The sequence below is a fragment of the Balaenoptera borealis genome (assembly GCF_965194805.1).
Source record: "Balaenoptera borealis genome assembly, chromosome: 13".
NCBI lineage: Eukaryota > Metazoa > Chordata > Mammalia > Artiodactyla > Balaenopteridae > Balaenoptera > Balaenoptera borealis.
Window position 1 is genome coordinate 74,143,886 of NC_138870.1, and position 13,842 is coordinate 74,157,727.

General features: G+C 37.0%; 1 long non-coding RNA gene across 1 annotated transcript in view; it reads left to right on the forward strand.

The window, feature by feature from the left end:
• Positions 1 to 8,611, forward strand: part of LOC309609861 — a 121,985-nt gene extending 113,374 nt beyond the window's left edge. Inside the window, exon 2 of the long non-coding RNA XR_014233630.1 lies at positions 6,556 to 8,611. This is a non-coding gene — a long non-coding RNA (uncharacterized lncRNA). The remainder of the gene's footprint in view (positions 1 to 6,555) is intronic.
• Positions 8,612 to 13,842: the final 5,231 nt, after the last annotated feature.

The following is a 13,842-nucleotide window of genomic DNA, read 5'->3' on the forward strand; positions in this document are numbered from 1 at the left end:
GCAGCAACATCACTCTGGCTTCTGCCGCCGCAGGCTCCCCCCGCATTACGTACCCCACCCTCCCTCAGGCCTGAGTGAACCAGAGCCCCTGAAGCAGCTGCTCCTTTAACCTCGGCCTGTCTGAGCAAAGAACAGACGCCCTCAGGCGACCTACATGCAGAGGCAGGGCCAAATCCAAAGCTGAACCCCAGGACTTGTGCGAACAAAGAACAGAAAGGGAAATCTCTCCCAGCAGCCTCAGGAGCAGCGGATTAAATCTCCACAAAAAACTTGATGTACCCTGCATTTCTAGAATACCTGAATAGACAACAAATCATCCCAAATTGTGGCGGTGAACTCTGGGAGCTACGATATCTATATTTTTTTCCTGTTTCTCTTTTTGTGAGTGTGTATGTGTATGCTTCTGTGTGTAATTTTGTGTGTATAGCTTTGCTTTTACAATTTGTCCTAGAGTTCTGCCTGCCCATTTTGTTTTTTTCTTTAGTACAGTTTTTAGCGCTTCTAATCATTGGTGAATTTATCTATTGGATTGATTGCTCTCTTCTTTACTTTTCTCGAATTACTTTTTAATTTTTTTATTTTTAATAATTATATTTTATTTTTCATTTTAATAACTTTATTTTATTTTATTATTTTTAATTTTCCTTTTTTTCTTTCTTTTTTTCTCCCTTTTATTCTGAGCCGTGTGGATGACAGGATCTTCGAGCTCTGGCCAGGAGCCAGGCATGTGCCTCTGAGGTGGGAGAGCCGAGTTCAGGACATTGGTCCACAAGAGACCTCCATCTCAACACCAAGACCCAGCTCCACTCAATGACCACCAAGCTACAGTGCTGTACACCCTATGCCAAACAACTAGCAAGACAGGAACAAAGCCCCACCCACTAGCAGAAAGGCTACCTAAAATCCTAAAAAGGTCACAAACACCCCAAAACACACCACCAGATGCAGACCTGCCCAGCAGAAAGACAAGATCCAGCCTCATCCACCAGAACACAGGCACTAGTCCCCTCCACCAGGAAGCATACACAACCCACTGAACCAACCTTAGCCACTGGGAGCAGACACCAAAAAGAACAGGAACTACAAACCTGCAGCCTGTGAAAAGGAGACCCCAAACACAGTAAGTTAAGAAAAATGAGAAGACAGAGAAACACACACCAGATGAAGGAACAGGTAAAAACCCATGAGACCAAACAAAACAAGAGGAAAGAGGCAATCTACCTGAAAAACAATTCAGAGTAATAAGAGTAAACATGATGCAAAATCTAAATAGAATGGAGAAAATACAAGAAATGATTAACAAGGACCTAGAAGAACTAAAGAGCAAACAAAAAATGCTGAATAACACAATAAATGAAATGAAAAATTCTCTAGAAGGAATCAATAGCAGAATAACTGAGGTAGAACAACGGATAAGTAACCTGGAAGATAAAATAGTGGAAATAACTACTGCAGAGCAGAATAAGGAAAAAAGAATGAAAAGAATTGAGGACAGGCTCAGAGACCTATGGGACAACATTAAGTGCACCAACATTCGAATTATAGGGGTCCTAGAAAAGAAGAGAAAAAGAAAGGAACTGAGAAAATATTTGAAGATACTATACTTCAAAACTTCCCTAGTATGGGAAAGGAAATAGTTAATCAAGTACAGGAAGCACAGAGAGTCCCATACAGGATAAATCCAAGGAGAAACACGCCAAGACACATATTAATCAAACTATCAGAAATTAAATAGAAAGAAAAAATAGTAAAAGCAGCAAGGGAAAAACAACAAATTACATACAAGGGAATTCCCATAAGGTTAACAGCTGATCTTTCAGCAGAAACTCTGCAAGCCAGAATGGAGTGGCAGGACATATTTAAAGTGATGAAAGGGAAAAACCTACAACCAAGATTACTCTACCCAACAAGGATCTCTTTCAGATTCGACAGAAAAATTAAAACCTTTACAGACAAGCAAAAGCTAAGGGAATTCAGTACCACTAACCAGCTTTACAACAAATGCTAAAGGAACTTCTCTAGGCAGGAAACACAAGAGAAGGAAAAGACCTACAATAACAAACCGAAAACAGTTAAGAAAATGGTAATAGGAACATACATATTGATAATTACCTTAAATGTAAATGGATTAAATGCTCCAACGAAAAGACATAGACTGGCTGAATGGATACAAAAACAAGACCCGTACATATGCTGTCTACAAGAGACCCACTTCAGACCTAGGGACACATACAGACTGAAAGTGAGGGGATAGAAAAAGATATTCCATGCAAATGGAAATCAAAAGATAGTTGGAGTAGCAATTCTCATATGAGAAAAAACAGACTTTAAAATAAAGACTATTAGAAGAGACAAAGAAGGAGACTACATAATGATAAAGGGATCAATCCAAGAAGAAAATATAACAATTGTAAATATTTACGCACCCAACATAGGAGCACCTCAGTACATAGGCAAATGCTAACAGCCATAAAAGGTAAATCAACAGAAACAGAATAATAGTACGGGACTTTAACACCCCACTTTCACCAATGGGCAGATCATCCAAAATGAAAACAAATAAGGAACCACGAGCTCTAAATGATACATTAAACAAGACGATTTAATTGATATTTATAGGACATTCCATCCAAAAACAACAGAATACAATTTCTTCTCAAGTGCTCATGGAACATTCTCCAGGATTGCTCATATCTTTGGTAACAAATCAAGCACTGTTAAATTTAAGAAAATTGAAATTCTATCAAGTATCTTTTCTGACCACAATGCTATGACACTAGAAATCAATTACAGGAAAAAAGCTGTAAAAAATACAAATACATGGAGGCTAAACAGTACACTACTTAATAACCACGAGATTATTGAAGAAATCAAAAAGGAAATTAAAAAAAACCTAGAAACAAATGACAATGAAAACACAACGACCCAAAACCTATGGGATGCAGCAAGAGCAATTCTAGGAGGGAAGTTTATACCCACAGCAATCTACAGATTCAATGAAATCCCTATCAAACTACCAATGGCATTTTTCACAGAAATAGAACAAAAAATTTCACAACTTGTTTGCAAACACAAAAGACACCAAATAGCAAAAGCAAACTTGACAAAGAAAAATGGAGCTGGAGGAATCAGGCTCCCAGACTTCAGACTATCCTACAAAGCTACAGTAATCAAGACACTATGGTAATGGCACAAAAAGAGAAATATAGATCAATGGAACAGGATAGAAAGCCCAGAGATAAACCCACGCACATATGGTCACCTTATCTTTGATAAAGGAGTGAAGAATATACGATGGAGAAAAGACAGCTTCCTCAATAAGTGGTGCTGGGAAAACTGGACAGATACTTGTAAAAGAATGAGTGTAGAACACTCCTTAACACCATAAACAAAAATAAACTCAAAATGGATTAAAACCTAAATGTAAGGCCAGACACTATCAAACTCTTAGAGGAAAACATAGGCAGAACACTCTATGACATAAATCACAGCAAGATCCTTTTTGACCCACCTCCTAGAGAAATGGAAATAAAAACAAAAATAAAGAAATGGGACCTAATGAAACTTAAAAGCTTTTGCACAGCAAAGGAAATCATAAACAAGACCAAAAGACAACCCTCAGAATGGGAGAAAATATTTGCAAATGAAGCAACTGACAAAGGATTAATCTCTAAACTTTACAAGCAGCTCATGCAGCTCAATATCAAAAAAACAAACCCAAGCCAAAAATGGGCAGAAGACCTAAACAGACATTTCTCCAAAGAAGATATACAGATTGCCAACAAACACATGAAAGAATGCTCAACATCATTAAACATTAGAGAAATGCAGATCAAAATTACAATGAGATATCATCTCACACCAGTCAGAATGGCCATCATCAAAATATCTACAAACAATAAATGCTGGAGAGGGTGTGGAGAAAAGGGAACCCTCTTGCACTGTTGGTGGGAATGTAAATTGATACAGCCACTATGGAGAACAGTATGGAGGTTCCCTCAAAAACTAAAAATAAAAATACCATATGACCCAGAAACCCCACTACTGGGCATATACCCTGAGAAAACCTAAAAATAGAACTACTACATGACCCAGCAATCGCACTACTGGGCATATACCCTGAGAAAACCATAATTCAAAAAGAGTCATGTACCACAATGTTCATTGCAGCTCTATTTACAAGAGCCAGGATACGGAAGCAACCTAAGTCCATCAACAGATGAATGGATAAAGAAGATGTGGCACATATATACAATGGAATATTACTCAGCCATAAAAAGAAACGAAATTGAGTTATTTGTAGTGAGGTGGATGGACCCAGAGTCTGTCATACAGACTGAAGTAAGTAAGAAAGAGAAAAACAAATACTGTATGCTAACACATATATATGGAATCTAAAAAAAAAAGGGCATGAAGCACCTAGGGGCAAGATGGGAAAAAAGACACAGACCTACTAGAGAATGGACTTGAGGATACGGGGAGGGGGAAGGGTAAGCTGGGACAAAGTGAGAGAGTGGCATGGACATATATACACTAACAAATGTAAAACAGCTAGTGGGAAGCAGCCACATAGCAAAGGGAGATCACCTCAGTGCTTTGTGACCACCTAGAGGGGTGGGATAAGGAGGGTGGGAGGGAGGCAGACGCAAGAGGGAAGATATACAGGAACATATGTATATGTATAACTGATTCACTTTGTTATAAAGCAGAAACTAACACAACATTGTAAAGCAATTATACTCCAACAAAGATGTTAAAAAAAAAAACGTTAAAAAATAAAAGAGGGAAGTTTATAGCAATACAATCCTGCCTCAAGAAACTAGAAACATCTCAAATAAACAATCTAACCTTACACCTAAAGCAATTAGAGAAAGAAGAACGAACAAATAACCAAAGTTAGCAGAAGGAAAGAAATCAAAAAGATCACATCAGAAATAAATGAAAAAGAAAGGAAGGAAACAATAGCAAAGATCAATAAAACTTAAAGCTGGTTCTTTGAGAAGATAAACAAAATTGATAAACCATTAGCCAGACTCATCATGAAAAAAAGGGAGTAGACTCAAATCAATAGAATTAGAAATAAAAAAGGAGAAGAAACAACTGACACTGCAGAAATACGACGGATCATGAGAGATTACTACAAGCAACTATATGTCAATAAAATGGACAACCTGGAAGAAATGGACAGATGCTTACAAAAGCATAACTTTCTGAGACTGAACCAGGAAGAAAAAGAAAATATAAACAGACCAATCAAAGGCACTGAAATGGAAACTGTAATGAAAAATCTTCCAACAAACAAAAGCCCAGGATCAGATGGCTTCACAGGTGAATTCTATCAAACATTTAGAGAAGAGCTAATGCCTATCTTTCTCAAAATCTTCCATAATATAGCAGAGGCAGGAACACTCCCAAACTCATTCTACGAGACCACCATCACCTTGATACCAAAACCAGACAAAGATGTCAAAACAGAAAGAAAACTACAGGCCAATATCACTGATGAACAGACGCAAAAATCCTCAACAAAATATCAGGAAACAGAATCCAATAGCAAATTAAAAGGATCATACATCATGATCAAGTGGGGTTTATCCCAGGAATGCAAGGATTATTTAATATACACAAATCAATCAATGTGATACACCATATTAACAAACTGAGGGATAAAAACCATATGATCATCTCAATAGATGCAGAAAAAGCTTTCGACAAAATTCAGCACCTATTTATGATAAAAACCCTCCAGAAAGTAGGCATAGAGGGAACTTATCTCAACATAATAAAGGCCATGTATGACAAACCCACAGCAAACATCATCCTCAATGGTGAAAACACCAAAACCATTTCCACTTACATCAGGAACAAGACAAGGTTGCCCACTCTCACCACTATTACTGAACATTGTTTTGGAAGTTTTAGCCACAGCAATCAGAGAAGAAAAAAGAGATAAAAGGAATGTAAATCGGAAAAGAAGAAGTAAAGCTGTCACTGCTTGCAGATGTCATGATACTCTACATAGAGAATCCTAAAGATGTTACCAGAAAACTACTAGAGCTAATCAATGAATTTGCTAAAGTAGCAGGATACAAAACTAATGCACAGAAATCTCTTGCATTCCTATACACTAATGATGAAAAATCTGAAAGAGAAATTAAGGAAACACTCCCATTTACCATTGCAACAAAATGAATAAAATACCTAGGAATAAACCTACCTAAGGAGACAAAAGACCTGTATGCAGAAAACTGTAAGACACTGCTGAAAGAAATTAAAGATGATAAAAAAGATGGAGAGATAAACCATGTTCTTGGATTGGAAGAATCAACATTGTGAGAAGGACTATATTACCCAAAGCAATCTACAGATTCAATGCAATCCATATCAAACGACCAATGGCATTTTTCATAGAACTTGAACCAAAAATTTCACAATTTGTATAGAAACACAAAAGACCCCAAATAGCCAAAGCAATCTTGAGAAAGAAAAACGGAGCTGGAGGAATCAGTCTCCCTGACTTCAGACTATACTACAATGCTACAGTAATCAAGGCAGTATGGTACTTGCATAAAAACAGAAATATAGATAAATGGAACAGGATAGAAAGCACAGAGATAAACCCAGGCACATCTGGTCACCTTACTTTTGATAGAGCAGGCAGAATATACAATGGAGAAAAGACAGCCTCTTCAGTAAGTGGTGCTGGCATTAAAAGGATCATACACCATGATCAAGTGGGATTTATCCCAAGGATGCTAGGATTCTTCAATATACGTAAATCGATCAATGTGATAAACCATATTAACAAATTGAAGAATAAAAACCATATGACCATCTCAATAGGTACAGAAAAACCTTTTGAGAAAATTCAACACTCATTTATGATAAAAACTCTCCAGATAGTGGGGATAGAGGGAACCTACCTCAACGTAATAAAGGCCATATACGACAAACCCACAGCAAACATCATTCTCAAAGGTGAAAAACTGAAACCATTTCCTCCAAGATCAGGAACAAGAAAAGGATGTCCACTCTCACCACTATTATTCAACATGGTTTTGGAAGTCCTAGCCACGGCAATCAGAGAAGAAAAAGAAATAACAGGAATACAAATTGGAAAAGAAGAAGTAAAACTGTCACTGTTTGCAGATGACATGATACTATACATAGAGAATCCTAAAGATGCCACTAGAAAACTACTAGAGCTAATCAATGAAGTTGGTAAAGTTGCAGGATACAAAATTAATGCACAGAAATCTCTTGCATTCCTATACACGAATGATGAAAAATCTGAAAGAGAAATTAGGTAAATACTCCCACTTACCACTGCAAGAAAAAGAATAAAATACCTAAGAATAAACCCACCAAGGGAGACAAAAGACCTGTATGCAGAAAACCATTAGACACTGATGAAAAATTAAAGATAATACCAACAGATGGAGAGATATACCATGTTCTTGGATTGGAAGAATCAATATTGTGACAATGACTATACTACCCAAAGCAATCTACAGATTCAATGCAATCCCTATCAAACTACCAATGGCATTTTTCACAGAACTAGAACAAAAAATCTTAAAATTTGTATGGAGACACAAAAGACCCCGATTAGCCAAAGCAGTCTTGAGGGAAAAAAACGGAGTTGGAGGAATCAGACTACCTGACTTCAGACTATACTACAAAGCTACAGTAATCAAGACAATATGGTACTGGCACAAAAACAGAAACATAGATCAATGGAACAAGATAGAAAGCCCAGAGGTAAACCCACGCACCTATGGTCAACTAATCTATGACAAAGGAGGCAAGGATATACATGGAGAAAAGACAGCCTCTTCAATAAGTGGTGCTGGGAAAACTGGACAGCTACATGTAAAAGAATGAAATTAGAACACTCCCTAACACCATACACAAAAATAAACTCAAAATGGATTAGAAACCTAAATTAAGAATGGACACTATATAACTCTTAGAGGAAAATATAGGAAGAAGACTCTTTGACATAAATCACAGCAAGATCTTTTTTGATCCACCTCTTAGAGTAATGGAAATAAAAACAAAAGTAAATAAATGGGACCTAATGAAACTTCAAAGCTTTTGCACAGCAAAGGAAACCATAAACAAGATGAAAAGACAACCCTCAGAATGGGAGAAAATATTTCCAAATGAATCAACGGACAAAGGATTAATCTCCAAAATATATAAACAGCGCATGCAGCTCAATATTAAAAAAACAAACAACCCAATCCAAAAATGTCTTCTTTGGAGAAATGTCTATTTAGGTCTTCTGCCCAAACAGATGGCCAAGAAGCCCATGAAAAGCTGCTCAACATCACAATTATTAGAGAAATGCAAATCAAAACTACAATGAGATATCACCTCACACCAGTTAGAATGGGCATCATCAGAAAATCTACAAACAACAAATGCTGGAGAGGGTGTGGAGAAAAGGGAACCCTCTTGCACTGTTGGTGGGAATGAAAATTGATACAGTCACTATGGAGAACAGTATGGAGGTTCCTTAAAAAACTAAAAATAGAATTACCATATGATCCAGCAATCCCACTACTGGGCACATACCCAGAGAAAACCATAATTCAAAAAGACACATGCGCCCCAATATTCATTGCAGCACTATTTACAATAGCCATGTCATGGAAGCAACCTAAATGCCCATCAACAGATGTATGGATAAAGAAGTTGTGGTACATATATACAATGGAATATTACTCAGCCATAAAAAGTAAAGAAATTGGGTCATTTGTGGAGATGTCGATAGATCTAGAGACTGTTATACAGAGTGAAGTAAGTCAGAAAGAGAAAAACAAATATCGTATATCAACGCATATATGGGGAACCTAGAAAAATGGTCCAAATGAACCAGTTTGCAGGGCAGAAATTGAGACACAGATGTAGAGAACAAACGTATGGACACCAAGTGGGGAAAGTGGCGGGGGTTGGGGGTGGTGGTGTGATGAACTGGGAGATTGGGATTGACATGCATATACTGATGTGTATAAAATGGATGACTAATGAGGACCTGCTGTAAAAAAAAAAAAAATTAAATTAAAATCAAAAATTAAAAAAAAAAATACGTGGTGCTGGGAAAACTGGACAGATACTTGTAAAAGAATGAATTTAGAACACTTCCTAACACCATACACAAAAATAAACTCAAAATGGATTAGAGACCTAAATGTAAGGCCAGAGACTATAAAACTCTTAGAGGAAAACATAGGCAGAACACTCTATGACATAAATCACAGCAAGATCCTTTTTGACCCACCTCCTAGAGAAATGGAAATAAAAACAAAAATAAACAAATGGGACCTAATGAAACGTAAAAGTTTTGCACAGCAAAGGAAACCATAAACAAGATGAAAAGACAACTCTCAGAATGGGAGAAAATATTTGCAAATGAAGCAACTGACAAAGAATTCATGTCCAAAATTTACAAGCAGCTCATGCAGATCAATATCAAAAAAACAAACAACCCAGTTCAAAAATGGGGAGAAGACCTAAACAGACATTTCTCCAAAGAAGATATGCAGATTGCCAACAAACACATGAAAGGATGCTCAACATCACTAATCATTAGAGAAATGCAAATGAGAAGTACAATGAGGTATCACCTCACACTAGTCAGAATGGCTATCATCAAAAAATCTACAAACAATAAATGCTGGAGAGGGTGTGGAGGAAAGGGAACCCTCTTGCACTTTTGGTGGGAATGTAAGTTGATACAGCCACTATGGAGAACAGTATGGAGGTTTCTTAAAATACCAAAAACAGAACTACTGTACGACCCAGCAATCCCACTAGTGGGCATATACCCTGAGAAAACCATGATTCAAAAAGAGTCATGTACCACAATGTTCATTGCAGCTCTATTTACAATAGCCAGGACATGGAAGCAACCTAAGTGTCCATCGACAGATGAATGGATAAAGAAGATGTGGCACATATATACAATGGAATTACTACTCAGCCATAAAAGAAATGAAATTGAGTTATTTGTAGTGAGTTGGATGGACTCAGAGTCTGTCATACAGAGTGAAATAAGTCAGAAAGAGAAACACTAATCCCGTATGCTAACACATATATATGGAATATAAGAAAAAAAAAAAAGGTCATGAAGAACCTAGGGGTAAGACGGGAATAAAGACACAGACCTACTAGAGAATGGACTTGAGGATATGGGGAGGGGGAAGAGTAAGCTGTGACAAAGTGAGAGAGTGGCATGGACATATATACACTACCAAACATAAAATAGATAGCTAGTGGGAAGCAGCTGCATAGCACAGGGAGATCAGCTCCGTGCTTTGTGACCACCTAGAGGGGTGGGATAGGGAGGATGGGAGGGAGGCAGACGCAAGAGGGAAGAGATATGGGGATATATGTATATTTACAGCTGATTCACTTTTTCATAAAGCAGAAACTTACACACCATTGTAAAGCAATTATACTCCAATAAAGATGTTAAAAATAAATTTTTAAAAAAAGAAACAAACCAACGAACACCCTAACAATGAAATCTTTTCCACTATCAAGAGAAGGATATATACTAATAAGTATACGATCAAGTAGTTAATAAATTGGTGCTTTTGTTTACTATCCATTCACCTAATGCTCAGTAGAATGCATAGAAAAACAAAGCAATCTCCCAATTTGGAGATAAAACACGCAGACAAGGGCTTCCCTGGTGGCGCAGTGGTTGAGAATCTGCCTGCTAATGCAGGGGACACGGGTTCGAGCCCTGGTCTGGGAAGATCCCACATGCCGCGGAGCAACTAGGCCCGTGAGCCACAACTGCTGAGCCTGCGCATCTGGAGCCTGTGCCCCGCAACGGGAGGGGCCGCGATAGTGAAAGGCCCGCGCACCGCGATGAAGAGTGGCCCCCGCTTGCCGCAACTAGAGAAAGCCCTCGCACGAACCGAAGACCCAACATAGTCAAAAAAATAAAATAAATAAATAAATAAAGTAGCTATAAAAAAAAAAAAAATTGGAGTCATCAAAATATTAAAAAAAAAAAAAAAAAAAAACCACGCAGACAAAAGGGTTAGCACAACAGCTATGAGAATATATAAGCTACAGCAAGATGAAGTGAGAGTGGGGTGATCTGAAGTGAATGTCCGATCTATTTAAATTGGGATCCTAAACCTCCCAAGCATCTTGCAACTTCCCACGATGGTAATGTTTTCTGAACAATCTCAGATAAAAGATACCCTAGTTGACCCACATTGTAGTGGGAAGCAGAACTATCTGGTCTTCTATCTGCTGAACTGAGCCACCATACTACAATAATATAAATATGCCAAGCATTCCCTTATTTTCTTAAATTATTTCACATGTTTCCTGCATGATCCTCAAAGGTAGTAACTCTGAGAAAAAGATAACTCAGTCCTCATAATTCTTCATGAAACCTTGCAAAAAGGGGCAAAAGAGAGCTATCTTAACCAGTTCTATTTAAAATCAACACTATTCCTTAATGCTCAATTTTTTTTCTACTTCCAAGCCTGAGGAAGGGATTGCATAGAGATTTACCTTGTAGTGGCCTAACTGTAGCATTTTGCCTAACAGTTATTCTTGATTTATGCCAAAAGTTATCTTATCAGCAAGGAGGATGAACAAATGTGAACAGGTGGAAAAATTCAAATGGCAAAGACTGGCTATCTTGGGATATAGTAGTAGCCAGAACTGACACTAATTTTATGCTTTCCTGTCCAATATTAGCTGAATATTATCATTTTGATGATATAAATTGGGGGAGTCTCTTTCCTGGTCTTCACTTTCTAAGGCTGAGACATATTATTAACTCTGCACATGCAAGGGACACTTGCCTAGGAGCAATCTTTTCATCCCACCATCCTACTTCTTTGCTACTATATACCTTCACTTTTGTCCTGGGATTTTTCTTATCCACCAGAGGAGCTTAGCAAATGGAAAGTGTCAGGTATTGGAAAGTAATGCAGAAGTCATGGTTTTCTCTAAATTTTTTTCAATTTCTTAAGTGCTAAGAAAATTATAGCAGCTATACTGAGTTTGTGATCTTAGCGCCCTCCATGATCCTGAAAATGCAGGGCTGTTAGCAGTAAAATCAAAGGATGGAAGGCAGGGTTTTATAAGCAACAAAAAATTTGAGATTCTTTGAATGTCAATCCTTTCTTCTTTCTCTCTTGTAGACCATGATGAAAGAAACACTTTTGAAATCTTGAGGCATTAGTCCCTAAGCCCTCTGTAATTTTTTTCCCCTTTCTTCACCATGTCTGAGGCCTTGATCTCTGCCATCTGCTTATTCTCATACTGTGGTGCGCCACCTTTCATTTGTATTGGGTCATCTTCTTTTCAGGTGTACAGCCTCTCCATCTTACCTCTGAACTAAACTGCTTTTGAAAAGCCAGAAATCTACCAAGTGCTACAGGGAGGAAAAGTGAAGGGAAGTTCACTTAAAATAAACTATAGTATTTTTCAGATAAAGTTTAAGAGAAGTCTTTTGGATATTTTTTAGTCTATCTTTTAGAATACTTTATACAAACTGTACAGTTCTCATTTCACTTTCCTCCTTTCTAGTTTGGTGATTGGCATGGTCAAATATTAATTGTTGTGATTAAACAGAATACAGGGAATTACAACCAAATAGCTAAGATAATGATTTTAAATGATTTAAGAATAATAGTTAGTAGCATTGAAATGTCTTAGATTTTCTTTTTTTAAACAGTCTCTTTCATATCTGACTAAAGTAGATAATGTTTTATGTAGCAAACACAAGTATACTCTATAATATCATTACTTCCATTCTAAAGATGAGAAAACAGTCTATGTAAAGACCTCACAGATAGCAAGTTACATAGCATTTTTATAACCAGTTTAGATCTCTACAGGTTGTCAAGAAATGTATATTTAACTGAGATCTACTAAATTTAGGCATATTTCCAAAACTATCACTTATTTCTTACAGAATGAAGACACATATGCTCTGAATTGAGCAGTTGTATATTCATTCATTTTTTGCAAAAATATTAACTGAGAAACTAGCGCTAATATTTATTTTGCTTGGTGATGGGAACACAAGGGTGAATAAGATAATAAATAAGACAGCAAAGATCATAAGTATTTTAGATGAAGTAGTTAAGATACCAAGATAATGCACGAGAAGGTAGTAGCTCCTTCCACATGGTGACTGATCAGTGAAGACTTAGAAGATATTTAAATTAAGTCCTGGAAGATTAGAAAAAGTGAGCTATAAAAGAAAAAGGGGCAAGTATTTTAGGTAAAGGAAACTGTAATCAAGAAGGCCATTAGGCAAGCAACAGCTTGTTATGTTCTATTGACTTTTAGAGGATCAGTGTGGCTCTAAAACAGTGGGTGAGAAGGAAAATCATTCAGTGAATTGGGAAAGGTGGTCAGGAATCCTGCAGGCATGTATGCACCATCTCAGTGAACAACACAAGGTGTCATTGGTGACTTTTTTTCAACAGGAATTTTAATGATGTGGTGGGGCAGATAAGGCAGAAAGATGTGCTTCAATGTAAATTAGAAGTGAGAAAGTGGAGACAGCATCTGTGTGTAGACAACCCTTCCTTTCAGGATGTTTTGCTATAAAGAGTCCCAAATGGGGAAAAATTTAGCATATATATATGCATTGATGATCAGAGTTTTGTAGAAACATATAGATGAACAATATAATGTAAAATATATTAAGTTAATTTATGTGTTGCAGAGTAGAATACACCTAAAGAAAATTACTTTCTATATTCAATTTTGAAGCATTAATATGTAGTTCATGAGTTTAAAACAAATTCGGCAAATAATCTATTGGCTTGGTATTAAAATTTAAAATAT